This window comes from Pseudopipra pipra, chromosome 1 (assembly GCF_036250125.1).
Source record: "Pseudopipra pipra isolate bDixPip1 chromosome 1, bDixPip1.hap1, whole genome shotgun sequence".
In the NCBI taxonomy this organism is placed as follows: Eukaryota; Metazoa; Chordata; class Aves; order Passeriformes; family Pipridae; genus Pseudopipra; species Pseudopipra pipra.
In genome coordinates, this window is record NC_087549.1 from 106,273,493 (window position 1) to 106,289,591 (window position 16,099).

The 16,099-nt window shown below is 39.9% G+C and overlaps 1 long non-coding RNA gene across 1 annotated transcript in view; it reads left to right on the forward strand.

Moving 5' to 3' along the window:
- LOC135421329 (uncharacterized) overlaps positions 1–16,099 on the forward strand; it is a 74,892-nt gene that overhangs the window by 49,944 nt on the left and 8,849 nt on the right. The window contains exon 2 of the long non-coding RNA XR_010433964.1: positions 14,509–14,536. This is a non-coding gene — a long non-coding RNA (uncharacterized LOC135421329). The remainder of the gene's footprint in view (positions 1–14,508; positions 14,537–16,099) is intronic.

Here is a 16,099-nt window from a genome sequence, read left to right on the forward strand (position 1 = left end):
CAAGAGCTTCTGATTTCACTGCATGCCATAGTCAGTGACTAGCTTTCAATACCTAGTGGACAACGATTCATGTGATTTGCAGTCTACTAATAGATGACTTGTGAACATACAAAATAGGTGAAAATATAAATTTATTTATGGTGGAAATCATCTATGAAAGAACATGAAATTAAGGTAGCTTACCTTATTAACTCAGCAAAATCACTGACCACGTCTTAAAGATATTTCCTTTGGAGATCTCCTATATGACAAATTATTTTTATGTGTTTGCAAATGACTTTCAAATAGTTTCAAAAATTGTTCCTGAGTGGGTGTCGCATAATCACACAAATTTGAATAGAGGAGAACTAGCACTCATTTAATTATCCTCATCCCCTTGCTTTGTGTATCAGAAGACTAGGCTTTGTTTATACATCACTTTTTCTTTTGCATAAAGGGGAAATGTTTTAGATACTGGCAATAACTGATGTTTGTGTGAAGAATAGCCCCTATGGTGTTTTACTGTCTTGAAAGCTCATTTTGGTTGTAGTGCTTCTCCACTCCTGGAGTAGAAACAATACCCTGTGACTTCAACAATCAATCACACAGCATGAAAATGAGCAATCCTTCAAAGTAACAGTCCCATTTGCATAAACCATTCATTTGGTATATTTGAATATCCACCAAATTAATGAAAATCAAAAGGAATCCATGGATCATTTAAGAACAGGAAGGAGAGTTGAAACCATTGAACAGATGACTTGCTGAAAAAAAATGCATATGGCTCTGTCTTTCTAGAAGGAAAAAGAAGAGGCAGGTTAGAGCAAAAATTACCAGGAGATGAGATTATTCTTGCCCAACGCAACAAGGTTTCTTTCCATGTATTTCCTCTGCATCACCCTATTTTGTCCTATGCCTGTTTTTTTCCAGGCAGTTCAGGGAGGCATCGGGGGGAGGAGAAGGGAGCAGGATGGAAATCTGTGAACACCACTTTGTAACAACATGGGAGAAAAATAGTTAAAAACATGGGTTTAATTGATTTTGTGCAAGTGGAGAACCAGTGGTAAATATTTTCAAAAAATACTGGTTGCCGGAGATGCCTGCACTATTAATTCTTTTTTTAAGGTATGCTACATGTCTGGGAAATCAGTTACATGAGGGTCTCTTTAGAAACCCTCAAAATGGACAGTTTTGGAAGAAACTCAGAAAGATGCTTACTTGAATTTTTTCTTTTCCATTTCTCCTCCTAGTTGTAGAAGGTGCAGACAATCCTCTGTTGTGAGCCTATATCAAATTTCAAGATTGTAAATTCTTCCAGCTGTTACACCTAAAGGCAAAACATAAAATCAGTGAATAGCCTATCAGGAGGTAGTTTTCACTTCTCTGCTCCTGCTACTGCTCAGGCTTCCCATTTCTCAGGAATCTGTTTTTCAGAAAAGAAAAAATCGCAAAGAACATATGCATCATTCAAATGTGGATGCAATTTGTTTTATTAGGAAATTCTGTAATCCAGATGTAGGATGAATTCCATATATGATAGAAGACCAAATGTGTATCTCCATCAACATTTAAATTAAAGAAACATGTCTCTGTCTAGTTACTGATTGTTGCTATCTACAAGAAAAAGCTCCTCCCCTGTTCTTCATACTTTGGCAATATGGCATCAACACAGATTTCATGCATGCCAAAATAATTACCCAAATTCAAATATACATATTTATTGCTTTGATAAATCCCATAAGTAAGGAGAAAATCCAATGTACTTCGAATAAGTCAATCCCTGTCAGATATGGCTCTATGAGGCAGGCTGGTGGTCTATGTATGTGTACAGTTCTTCAGACAGGGCTCTTCCAAAATGTCAATATTTGACACTTTTCATTGCTTAGACCACAGGGTGATATATTCCTTCCAGACAACCCCCTTCTTGCAGAAAAGGAGCTGTTCAGAGTCTTCCAGAGAGACCTTTTAACTTAAGGTATGTGTCAACATCAACCTGACTGTTAAACAACCAACATCCAGCAGTCCCTTTGAAGACACTAAGCCTGACAGTTGACAAAATCTGGGGAACTGCCAGTTCTGCAGGGAATCCAGTTTTTGGGGAGATGGAAAGGGAGAACCTCACTCAGGAAGCAGCTTGATCCCTCCTAAAGCAATCTGATCCTTTTAGATCTTCAGGTCATCTTCATTGCTTCTGGGGTGCTTTTGGCAGTTATTGTGTTGGGTGTTTTTATTAAGGATTGGGGATGGAAATACAACATATCTACTTTCTATAGAGCTTATACTACAGGGTTTGGAGTATGGGCATAATATTAGTTGAATGAAATGACTCTGTCCCTTGGCATGCTCAGAGTAGGGGCCTTATATTCAGAGTTGGCACCAGTCTCCCTGGCTTGTGTGGTTACTATTCTTTTCTATACCTAAATCTATGCAAGGTAAGCCCCTGAAATCATGAACTGCTCTTTCAAAAAAAAAAAAAAAAAAGAATGTGAAAGTCACCTTTTCATATATTTCATGTATAATTTTAGCAATAGCCATCTGATGTAATGTCCAGTTCCAGCAACCAGAAAGGAGATGGCAAAAGATGTACCAATTCTGATTTTCAGCTTGGATAGTATAGACCACTTTTAGTTTCTGTGAAGGCAAACCAAAGGCCCAATAATCTGTCTGTTCCTTCTCTTTTCTTATTTCATTCACATTCAGAGAGCAAAACCTGTGTCATCCAAATACCAAATAATTACAATGGCTTTTTAGCGAAAGGTGTATGTTAAAATTAGTCCTCATGAAAATCAGATTGATAACATTTTAAAAGTAACACAGTCATATATAAAACAAGCTACTCATGGATATAAAGCAAGTGAGTTTCATGACTTAAGTTGCTAGAGGCATGGTTACTTGCATCTGGAGATTTTGTTGTTATACTTTTTATTTGTTAAACTAGATTGCAAATGAGCTATGTATTTGTATTTCTTTGCTGTTTGTTCTGAAAAAAAAAATCTGCTGAGATACCAGCTGTCTATCTGCATCTTATATTACTTTGTTTCTCATACCTGCATTTGTCATGGCTTATTGCATGCCTGACTACTACTTCCTGTTGATTTATTGTGTAGTTTTACACAATAAATTGTTGTTATATTCTTTGTTCTCCCATCTATTTCTCAGTCATCTCAAAGGATATGACTTCTAAGCAGTGCCTCTCTTAATGTTCATGTACTATGCCTCTTATAGCAGAAAGATAGCTTTGTCCACCTTCTGCAGATATGCAGGCATGTCCAAAGCTTTAGGTCACCATAAGTGAGCTGTCATTATCATGTACATTTCTTCTCCTTCTGAAGCAGAGTATTTCATCAGTACATCTTCTCCTGTCCTCCCAGAACTGACAAGAGTTTAAATCAACAAAGCACAAATAAGAACATATAGTAGAAATCAACATGAGAGCTGGAAGAGGAGTACCAGGAAAACAAATAAAGGTAAATGAGTCACCAGGGGAACAGCAGCTCCAGGAAAGATTCCAGCTACCTGAGGTCATACCCCCTTTGTCCTCACAAAGTCTCCCTCCCTACTGCAGAAGATCGGATTCACAGCTCTGCTTTTGTCTTATCTCCGCTAGCTTGATATAGTTGTCCATGGCCTCCTGACCTCCCTCATATTACTGATGCCTATCCAACAGACCTTAACTAATGCTGGTTTTCTTGCCTCTTTAAACTACAAACCCCCTTCTGCCTTTACCTTCTAGGAACCAGAACTTTACTGTCCAAATTTGTTTTCATTTCCTAATATATCCATCTGCTATGCTTCTTGTTTTTCCAGTTACCCCCCATTCCTCAGTGTCTTGTACTAGTTCTGAAGGTCAGGCAAATTCAGCCTCTAACTTTCCTATCAAACCTACCATTAGCTTTTAATGGCAATCCTTCAACACTTGTAACTCGCCTGATTTAACCTTATCGGATTCAATATTCACACTTAAAAAAAATAAAATGCTTCTGATTTTCAAGCTAACGCATTTTAGAGTAATGTACATAGTAAAATACATTGCTACATCGGCTATAGTCTTCAACTTTTAGCTCCCATATGCTCCTCACATTTTAAATCAAGTCCTAAAGATGCATGTTGCTGTGGGAAAGTTTGGTGTCTGTGTGAAAGTTCAAACCTGTACTGGTGATAAGGCTCTGTTGAATAGCACATAGAACCAAAGCATTGGGGCACCAGTGTCATCAAGAAAGGACTATCCTGTTCCTGTAAATCTAGAAAATAAATGGAGTCAGAATAATGTGAAGATTTTTTCAGAAATCCAGAATAATGTGAAGAATTTCAACCCATCTCCAGGTTGCTTTGAGATGGAGCCTGCTCCACACCATGCCTGCCCTTATTCCAACCTTCTGTCTCCTTCTTTTAACCACTTTGGTGCATTTCTCTGTATTCTTGGAAGCTGTACAGGCAATAAAAATCACACAGTTGTATTTGCTCTCTCCCTAGCTAGGTACTTATCCGAATCTTTTACAACCATCTGCTACCTTCTCAGCCATGTAACAGAGCAGAATATCAAAAAAAAAAAAAAAAAAAAAAAAAAAAAAAAAAAAAAAAAATTTCAGTTTTATCCTGAGCTCAATGAGTAGTTTTATAATCCATGATTTTTTTGGTTTAATACCATGAGAGCTGAAGTACTATCATGTAGACTTTGTTCCCCAATAAAAGTAGTAGTACTTCTAAATATTCATGGCATTGTTACACTGTTTATAAAATCCAAAGTTTTTAATTTAGAGCCCAGCTCAGTCATATATCATTTGTAGCCAAAGTATGAGTATTTAGCCAGAGTATTTTGAATCCAAAGTATGCAGAATGGATAGACTGAATTTTAAGCTCCTCTTCTCTTTCCTCCAATTCTTTCATTTGCACTATTTTGTTTTGATTTCTTAAATAGTTTGTGTTTTCGAGCAACCAATCAATACAATTCAACAAGATATAATAGGAAAGCAGTTCTTGACTGTTACTTTCCATTTTTCACATCTATAGTTAGATTCATCACAATAAAATCTCCAGGCTTGAATGAAAGGCCACTTAGGGCATAAGATAGGTACCTACTACTGAAAACATAAACCTGTTCCAGTTTAATCAAGAAAAGCAGTTGTTTGCTTCAATTAGACTACTGCAAGGAAAAAATTAGGCTTAGCCAAAACCAAAGAGAGAAATGTCATTATAGCTTTTTGGCATCCAAACTGTTACATATTCTTGCAACTCTACAGTCCAGATTCAGAGATGGGGATCTACTTTTGTTTCTCTTCTTGTATGCATTTCTTTTTTGTTTCCAAGAAGGTATGGTTACATTGGGTATTTGGTATAGGTGGACAACAGCTGTTGAATGTTGTTATATGAATATAGGCAACCATAGGAGCCCCATGATTGTTTTCCCTAGAACCAAAACAGCAAAGCAGTTATAAGCATCTAGGGGATAGGAATACACTTTTCATGTATTTTGGAGTTCATCTGTCTTCCTTCCAGTTTATTTTTTCCTAAATAGCCTGGAAGTGTGAGAAGTAAGGACTTCCCAAGAAGAAGAAAATGATGGAGCAAGCTGAGAAAGAGTATAACTGAAAGGTGTAATAATCTTGAGGTTTTATTCTCTATTTCACTTTGAGACACAACAGGCGCTCTACTTTCCAGCTATGTTTTTGTAGGTAGAGAAAGGTTAAGAACAGTGTTTTGAGGGGATGTGTGGTTGTGCTGTTATTTGTCCACTTGCCCAATTTTACATCAGTGTCACTTGAATGCCTTCATCTGAAACCAGGTGCTTAAATGAACAGAGCAAAGACTGTCCACTGTTCACTTGTCTAAATGGACAAAGGAGAAAAATGGCATAGGAAAAGATACCATAATCACATCCATATGACAGATAAAGAATTAAAGTATAGCAGTTGCTGAGTTGTGTTGACAAAAGGCCAACCGTGACCTCCAACAACTAAGAAGCAGCAGCCAAAAGAGACATCACATGTAGAACAAAACAGGGGTTAGCAGCTCATAACAGAACTGCTGACCAAGATTGAAATTCCTATAGCACTACCATGTTACAAACATCAAATAAGAGTGTAAAATCAGAAAACTGGGCCCCTGAAAAAGAGCAAAGAGAGGCTGGCTGTTAATTAGGAAGGGGATGAAGGTGGTAAAGGAGAAGAGCTTGGGAGGGAACAAAGGTGTAAAAAGAGAATAGAAGGGGTAGCAAGTCATGTGATCAGATCTGACTGGGATATAATTTTAAGAATTTTAGTGCTATGAATATTAGATATTTGTGATTAGTCAGGTTTTGATGCGATTGGTCACTTATCATTTGTTTCTGTGACAGCAACTGTGGCTATTCTGCAAATACTGACAAGTCTGCATTGTGTCAAATCATCAGTACTGCCTCAGCCTGCTTTTCACCTGGCGAAAATTTATTCCTGAATCCTCTAGGATCTTCTCAAAAAAAGGTTATGCTGTAGCATTTGGATCTCTGTATTATTTTTGAAGGCTTTTACTTTGTATAGGTCCGACTTTAGGAGTTGCAATGGTTTTTATACAGCAGAACAGTTCCAGAAATATTCTTCAGGGTGCCTTGTCCAGTTAGAGAGAGAATGATTCTTTCTGCTACCTCAGCTCCTTTTAGGCTTTCTGAGGTTTAGCATGCATTCTTGATGTTGAGTGTGACCTTTCTTTGACACAGACACTTTGTCTCCACTCTTTAAAGACGATTGCCCATTCTTTTGGAAGTGGCTGCTGTGCAGCACAAAAATGTCTAAAGTCCCTTTACAATCCATTAAGAGATTGGTTTATTTACTGTCTGCTATTGATTATTACTTAATCTTAGACCTCTTCGCTCAAGGAAAAGAAAATAATCTTTGTCGAGTTCCTGGTTTATTCTGTGGCCAGAGAGAAGAAAAAACTCTGCACCACTGATTTATAGTGAATGAGAGCCCTCAGACAGGACAGAAATGTCCTTTTAAGCAGTGGGGAAAGCCTCCCAAAGAACAGTCAGGTTTGCCAACTTTTCCATTCTTTTATACACTAATCCCCATGCTCCTACCCACTGCAGGGGCTCCTTCACATGGCTATGCTCTCTCTTGGTTCACTCTCATGTCCCCTGACCACCCATTGAGCAAGAAGCTGTAGGTATAGGGAACAAAGATGAGAGATGCATAGGCTGCTGAATCACTGAGTAGGTGAACTGCTGGGTGAAGATTGGCAGGTCACACAGAATAGATGATGGTGCAGCTCATGCTGAAGCCCCTTTCCCCCCAGGAAGAACTCATTTGGCTCTCTTCTCAGTCCAGGCAGACATCAATTTGTATGGAACTTTCAGAAACATAATTATTGTTAAGATTTCTGCTTCAAGTTAGCTAAGAGGTCCAAAGGTTCAGAAGAAGAGAATGGACAGATGAACAGACAGAGATTGCTGAAATCTTTGTTTCTTAAAAAACAGGCTTAAAAAAAAGAGAGTAGGGGGGAAACCAAAGTACAGATTTAATTACTGGTAATTTTCTTGTCCAAAATTAATTTCTGGTTGCACTTTTTATTTAATTATGGCAAAGAATTAGTGAAAGGAAATAATTTTCAATATTTAGTGTAGATTTTGTGCACAGTTTGTGATCAAGCCACATATTTTATGTCCTGAAAAAGATAAAACCAAATCTGAACAGTTTGATGCAGTGTTTTAACCTCATAAATATGAAAAACAAATCATTACTCATAATTATGAAGTACAATAAAGAATAACAAAGATTCTCATTTCTATAGTTGGGGTTTTGTTTTTCTTTGTTTTGTGCATTGTGGAGTTTTGTTTTTATTTTTTTTAGATAAGCAATGGTTCTAAAGGATTTTTAATTACATATTGTAATGTACACTAAGAAAGCTGGCAGCTCCCTTGCATCTAGCACCATCCCACATATAGCTGCAAAGTTTTAAAGGAGCTTTGCTCTCCTTCCCTTGTTTTTAAGAGTCAAATTTGGCAGAACTCTCTATCTGACATTTCTGGAGACTGAAATGCTTTATTTCCTGACAGAGGGGCCAATTCTCCCATCTCTTCTTACCTCCATGCCCCAGTTCTCTCCTGGGCAGATGGGAATCGCAGAAGTGCTTAGCACTGTCCCAGCTCTGCTCCCTCCCACGTCTAAGAAGGGTTGCTGGTGGTAAAGGCTGTAGCTGAACTGGACTGTCTTGAAAACCCCATGCCTTATCATCAGCCCTGCATGGAAGGAAGGAGTACAACTTTTCTAATCAGAAGCTCTAACAATATACTATATCAAAACCCATATGGGTAGAGCTCAGAATATTGACCTAATCCCAACTAAGGCTTTAACCTCTTCTGGTTTTATTTCAGTTTTATATCCCTGATGTCACAAGATTTTCCCAGTGGAAAGTAGAGGGAACTGGCCCTATGGCTTTCACTGTGGGACTGAGTGTGTTGATCAAGACATATGAGCACCAAAGATACCCATTTCCCCTGTAACCCACTTATTAGTATTGGATTTTCTTTCAGTATTGAATAATAACAAGCAAAAAGCCTCAAGATATTTGCCTAGGAGAATTCTTCCAACCCCCAAATGTGTTTTTCTCTGCAAGTTATTAAACTTAACTTTCAGCAAAAGATTGATCATGTTTCTTTTGGTCAGAATTTACATCCCCTCTCTATTATCTAGATGTACTGTACCTAGCAGGGTGCTGTGCTTGTGCAGCGTTGGCTAGAACCAGCAGGGCTGTTCTGATATAGCCAGTGAAACCTTCTGCGATGTCATGAATTAAGGGCATATCTGGGAGTCAGGGGCGTATTTACTGCGGTGGAACGAGGAGTTGAAGACAGCTCTTTCCAGTTGGTGTTTTCTGCTGGAGTACATGAACTCCAGATGATGTGCTAGAAAAGGAACCACCTGGCTGCTCAACCCATTCCCTTCTCCCCCTTTCCTCTCACCATTCACAGCACCTGTGCTTCCAGCTGTGCAAGTGAGAAATTGTGCCAGCCAGTCCAGCTAGAATTCTGCATAGGTCAGCATTACCTGTATTGTTATTATATTTCTCTCTCTCTCTTTTTTTTTTCTTTTTTTTAGGGGATGTGGAAAGGGAAGAAGGACTATTTTTTTGTGTACTTACTTTACAACTCCTCACTGTCCTTGCAGCAGAGAAATTTCCGAGACAAATTTCTAACCCAAATCATTTCACTCATTAGTTCAGCAAGACATTTTCATAGTTATCTCTTCTGCAATGGCACCATGAATTCTTGAATGTGCCTGAACTCTCCAAGCCCCTCGTGTTTAATGTGATTGTCCCCAGGCTGTGTCTGTGACCAAGCACTGATTTGGGATGTCCAGCCAGGTTGCAAGATCATAGGGAACTTGATACGGGAGGCAGCCCAAGTGCTTGACAAGTTAAAGCTGGTCCCAGAGGACAGTTGGAGTCATGTGTGCACAGCTGATCTTTTATGAGAAAGGAAGAGCTGGAGGACATTGTGCACCTATCCTAGACTTACAGTCAGGAAATCCTAGAGGAATATGAACACCTACTCTGTGAACCTGGCAGCCAGGTAAATCCCAGTCAAAGATGCTGTGCTATAGCTTATAGCTGATAGCTATAGTTTACACAAATATAGAGGTTAAAGACATGAAACTACTTGTTTCTGTTCTCCCTGTACTCAGCTTTATATTTGGGGTGCTACTTAATATCCATCTGTGCAGTTTATTCTTAGATAACTAATTCACGATGAGTACTGAGCAAGGAGGGAAGAGGGAAAATGTAAATATAGGTGGACTTGTGGACTACCTTAAGATACTTAAAATAACGGTATTGCTTAAGGTATCTTGCCTGGTACAGGTTGCCTTTTGTATCTATGCACTATTTGTGCATGGATGCCTCACAAACATAGAGACGTCTAGAACGATGGTAGATCCTTAAATCTAGACATGTGGATCCCACCGTGGAGGTTTGTATCTCTATTCTGGATCTCACTTCAGTGTTCTAAAGTAACTTACTGTGGGATTGGTGGGCAAGTCTGCATGTCTTGCAAGTCTGCACGGCTTGGACAGGGGCACCCTGTGCTGGGTCAGGAACTGGCTCAAGGGTCGGGCCCAGAGAGTGCTGGTGAACGAGGCTGCATCCAGTTGGCAGCCGGTCACCAGTGGTGTTCCCCAGGGGTCAGTGCTAGGTCCAGTCCTTTTTAACATCTTTATCGATGATTTAGATGAGGGGATTGAGTCCATCATCAGCAAATTTGCAGATGACACCAAGTTGGGAGGGAGTGTTGACCTGCCAGAAGGCAGGAGGGCTCTGCAGAGGGATCTGGATAGACTGGAGAGATGGGCTGACTCCAATGGAATGAAGTTCAACAAGGCCAAGTGCCGGGTCCTGCACTTTGGCCACAACAACCCCATGCAGCGCTACAGGCTGGGGACAGAGTGGCTGGAGAGCAGTCAGGCAGAAAGGGACCTGGGGGTCCTGATCGACAGGAGGCTGAACATGAGCCAGCAGTGTGCCCAGGTGGCCAAGAAGGCCAATGGCATCCTGGCCTGCATCAGGAACAGTGTGGCCAACAGGAGCAGGGAAGTGACCCTTCCCCTGTACTCTGCATTGGTGAGGCCACACCTTGAGTATTGTGTTCAGCTCTGGGCCCCTCAGTTCAGGAAGGATATTGAGGTGCTGGAGCGGGTCCAGAGAAGAGCAACAAGGCTGGTGAAGGGACTTGAGCACAAGTCCTATGAGGAGAGGCTGAGGGAGCTAGGGTTGTTTAGTCTGGAGAAGAGAAGGCTTAGAGGCGACCTCATCACTCTCTTCAACTACCTGAAGGGAGGTTATAGCCAGGCGGGGGTTGGTCTCTTCTCCCAGGCAACCAACAATAGGACAAGGGGACATGGGCTCAAACTCTGTCAGGGGAGGTTTAGGTTGGATGTTAGGAAGAAATTCTTTACAGAGAGGGTTATCAGGCATTGGAACGGCCTACCCAGAGAGGTGGTGGATTCACCATCCCTGGAGGTTTTTAAAAAGAGATTGGACGTGGCCCTTAGTGCCATGATATAGTAATTGGAGTTGGATCAGGGGTTGGACTTGATGATCTTGGAGGTCTTTTCCAACCCAATCTATTCTATGATTCTATGATTCTTTCTTGGATAGAGCCTTCAGTATTAGGTATTACTGTTGCTAATAAGGGCAGGATATCCCTTAAGTTCATCAGGTATACTCCAGAGAAGCCCCTTTTGCTGAACTGATGAAATTTCCCATTTAATAAAAATATCCAAATATTAATCAAAAAGCCCCCACCTGATTTAAATGTCCTGGACTACTACCTCCAGCAGATATTTGCTTCATGATCCCATTTACATCTCTAGTCAACTCTCCTCATTAAAGCTATTTCTGTCATAAGTTTCTCAGAAAAAAAAGGTGTTTGGGGTTTTTTGGCCCCATGGGGATCACTGACCCAAGAGGGTCTGCTGAGTTAGGAAGAGGAATTTCTAACAACCACCATGAGAAGTACAGTGACTAGGCAAGGAAAATTACTCAATGTGCTGGAGAAAGCAGAGTTCAAACAAATGTCGAAGTCTATAGAAAATTAGGGGACGTGATTAACTTTTCTGGATTTTTTTACTTATTCCATATGTGTCAGTGTGATTTATTCAAAATTTGTTTTCTCAAACAGTTTATTTAAGGGTTTGTGAATAACAATAAGTGAATTAGTGGGGTTTATTTAAGTGAATATTTGTAGTGCTGCTTTATTGTGTAGATACTGCTGCATCTAAGCATTACTTTTCAATTGAATTTTAGTATAAATTAGCTTATCTTCTTTCAAGTGGCTTTAAAGCTAATAATCCTAAAAGAATTAAGATTAGAAAGTACTGCTATCAGTGACAAAGCTCATTAATGGGTTTTTATCACTGCAAACTGGTGAACTATAGCCAGGGTGATTGGCATAAATGGAATATACCTATTTTTCAGCCAGGTATCCTTTACTCTACTTTACATTAATTACTTCAAGATTTTGTTCTGGTCAAATAAAATTTGGATGGCTTGTCCACTTCTTTTCTGAAAGGCCGAGCAAATGTCAGGTGTGCTGCTTTGAGAAGTCAAAAAGGGTAAATCTGCAGCAAGCAAGATAAGGGCAGATAGAGAAGGTAAATACAGAGACCAGAATAGTTGCCACTGATGATCATTTTCAGCTGGCTAAAGGGAGATTCAGGTAGTATATTCCCACAGAAAAAGGGACTTGGTTTTGTGGAAGGAAAAGATGCTCAGGTTGGAAATTATACTTGTATTTTACTAGTGGATCAGCTTAGGTTTGCTGTGGGAATACAGATTTTTTTCAAACTCTTTGTAAGAAGTATGTTACTATTTTAAAGATTTTGTAAAGTTCAGTGAAGGCTGGTCTGCTTCAGGCTTCTCTGCGAAAGCACCTAAACAAAACAGATGCTGTTTTGATTATGGACCTCAACAGTCCTTTCCAGAGGGACAGCCTTCTCTAGTAATTCCACATTCAGAAACTAAAGGGTAACACATCACCATGCTTTGAAACCCTTATTAAAATCCTTAAGAGCCCCTCTCAGAGGCCTATAAGCACTAACAAAAGACCCCTGACCTTAAGAAAAAGGAGTATTCATTCAAGTAAGAGATCTCTGGTCTGTCTCTGCTGGGAAATATTATTTCACAGCCCACGGACAGAAGCAGGTTCCTGGACTGCCCCCCTCCCCCCCCCCCGCCACCATGTTTTTCCCACCTGCTTTTGCTGAAATTGCCCCGCTATAGCTCAGCGGGCAGCAAACTTGAATCCATTAGCAGCCACTGTGTTGTCTTTCCTTATGTTATCCATCTTCACAAGGCAAGAAGATCTCATTTCTTTTGTCCAGTTAGTCGAAATGTCTGGTTGTTGATATCTACAACAGGATTGCATTCAAAAGGGAGCAAACCAAAGTGTCAAGATAACCTTTTCTTCCCTCCTCTGCCTCTCCAGTCTTGATTAGTTAAGATGACTGATGGTTCAGTCATCCTCCCTCATGGTTTTGTGCCCCACAGGGCATGCAGGAAGGGTGTTATGGGGTTTAGGCTTTGAAGGCATAAGAATAAATGATCATATACTACTGCTCTGTGGCAAAAAGTAGAAGGAACGAAAATTCAACAGTTTGAAAGACTGGTACAATACACTCACTTTTTCTTCCTTTTGACCCAGTATGAAATAAAGGAAAAATTAAGCTGTGTGAGGGGAAAGAAGAAATTCTGATAAAAGTCTTCTGAAGCAGCACAAACTTTACCTTTCTTCTTCTTCTTTTTATTTCCACATTTTATTTGGAAAAAAAAAGTTTTTGCAGGGATCAGGGCATAGCATCCTCACCCAATTCAGCCGGCTTTTACTTTGAATTCTTGTGGCATTTCTGATGGGGGTCTCTGTCTTCCCTGTCCTACACCTTGCTTACTGAGCAGATCCTACATCTGACAGGCAAATCAATTCTAAAACAACAGATTTCAGGTAGGTCTGATGCCATAATCTATGCATTTTTCAGCAATTCAAATGGAGTGAGCTCTTTTAACCATCCTGAAAGTTTGCTGCATTAGTACAGTACCTCAGTGAGCACTCAAGATGTGCAACTAAATGGAATGAAATAGGTACTTAAAGATTCATATAAAGTATTAACCATTTTTGTAACTTAATTCAGGGCATGATATATACAGCTGACATCCAAAGCCTTTCATAGCTGTTCTTTAATTTCGGTTTCAGTACTGAATATAGATCCAATTAGAAGGGAGCTGATACATGTTAAAAAGAATTAACAATACCCCTAATTTCCATGTTGAAGTAATGACTGCTATTATAGACTTCTTGCTTTTAATCAGATATTCTCAAAAATGACAGCAGATGTGGATTCATAATGCTCAGTTGATGCTACAAGTCACACTCTCTTACACTCCTCGTATTTAAAAAAAAAAGTTAAATCTTACAAGCATGTAACAAAAGCTTCTTCAATGTGCTACATATCTTTTATGGCACATTAATGTTTATCTAAGCAGCCAAGAAGCAGACCACAAACAGTGCATCGCTGACTGGGGAGGTTTGCAGTAGCAGACCCTGAGCAATAACTGTGTGAGACAAAAGTTGAGTCAGGCTTATTGTGAGCCTGTCTGATATGAGCCTCTCTGGGCTGTGTGGCACTGTCTTCAGATCACACCTGAGACTCTTGGTTCAAAGCATTTTGTCTTTCGTGATACTGAAAGGAATGTGGAATAACTCTCATAACTTAATGTCATGATGGTTTACCCAGTTTTATGTCACAATCTACAGTGACTATGGGGGAAAATGCCCCTGAGAATGGACTCTCAGTAAGTGGTAATGTACATCTTTCAGAAATATATGGTGAGCTAAACTGGATGAGAGCCCACCAGTGATACAGGATAGCTTTGCATCCTCTACTTGAGGCTTTGTGCTAGAAGTTGATCTGTCTTCAGGCTTGCTTTAATTTCTATGGCTTGTGCCAGTTTAAGAGAGAAGAAAGAAATTAGTGTAGATGCAATAAACAGGGAATAAATCTACTTTTACAGGTTTTCATCTCATCCATCTATCTTCAAGGTAAAATCTGAGTATGCTTCTTCTGATAATGTCTGTATGACTGTGCTTTACCTGTCCCTTTATATAACCATTAAGATTTGCAGGGAAGCCACACATATAATTGCATGTGCGCCTTTTTCATATGGGCAAAATCTAAGCTTGTGATGTGAGGTCTCTCCAGCTTGACTTACTTTTCTGACATTTTTGAATTGGTCTGTACATCAGCTTCAGTATTCATGGGAGCAGCTGGGATATGCAGCATCTTACGTAGAGACACTGGAGAATATTACATTTTCCAAAGCAATAAAACCAGAGAGTTTAACTGGGCAAATAAATCTATTTGGAGAAATTGAAAGTGTACTGGTTTGTTGTCACTGAAGAAAAATTCCCCAAACAGTCTCACCTTTTAATAAGCACTTGACTGATGTACAAGCTCCAAATGGAAGCTATTGGTAGTGTCTGGCTGCAACATCTGTAAAGCAATATGGGATAAATCTATCCAAATCTGTTTTGAAGGATTCCTTGCATGCAGTTGAGCTGCTAATCTAAGCATATATTAGTCACAGAATTTTAATCAAGTAGCTTGAATTAGAAAATTTCATCAGCAGGGACGCAGTCCTTAAATTGAAAGCGATACTGCGTGCTGCTGAATAGATGTACTTTTGTGTTCAAGTTGGGCTCCATCTACAAATAGTTTTTAGATGTGCTATGTTTATTCCAGTTATGAAGCATATGGGGTTTCTCTCTGGAACGTGCTTGCTTCCTCTAGGCAGTTGTGCCTTATAATTAAAGCTGCCTAGCCCAGTGTTAGTATTCTTCCTTCTTTCTCTTTCCGTGTTGTTGCAGAAGAAACTAAGACAAAGAAGTCTGTGTTTATTATCTGAGACAGTGGAGAAGTGGCCTGGCATGTGTCTGTCAAGAGCCAACCCTGAAACTACATGAAGCACAAGGGTAGTGGAGACGCATGGATATAGAGTCAGCAGAAAACAAAGTTGGGAAGTGGCAGCTGCATTCTGCAGTAGTGTTACGAAAGAAAGTATTAAACCTTTCTGTTTAGTAATACTAATGCATGATGTTACATGTCTGGTACTTAGCAGTGATGACAGAAGCAGCCCTGCAGCGTTTAGCATCCTGCTTTGCAGATGCTGCTGAGCTCTTTGGACTGGAAGTCAGCTTAAAGAAGACAGAGGTCCTCCATCAACCTGCACCTCAGGAAGTCCCCCATCATCCCCACATCACCATTGGCCAATCAGAGCTCAAATCAGTCCAACAGTTTAATTACCTCGGTAGCCTCATCTCCTCAGATGGTAAGATCGACGGAGAGATAGACAACAGATTAGCAAAGGCATATAGTGCTTTTGGAAAACTCCACAAAAGAGTATGGCGTAATAAACACTTGAAGAAAAGCACCAAGATCAGTGTTTACAAAGCCATAGTGTTGTCGACTCTCTTATATGGCTCCAAATCATGGGTCATCTACTGCCACCACCTGCGTCTCTTAGAACGCTTCCATCAACGCTGCCTCCGCACAATTCTAAACATCCACTGGTCAGACTATGTGACCAACACATCTGTTCTAGAGCA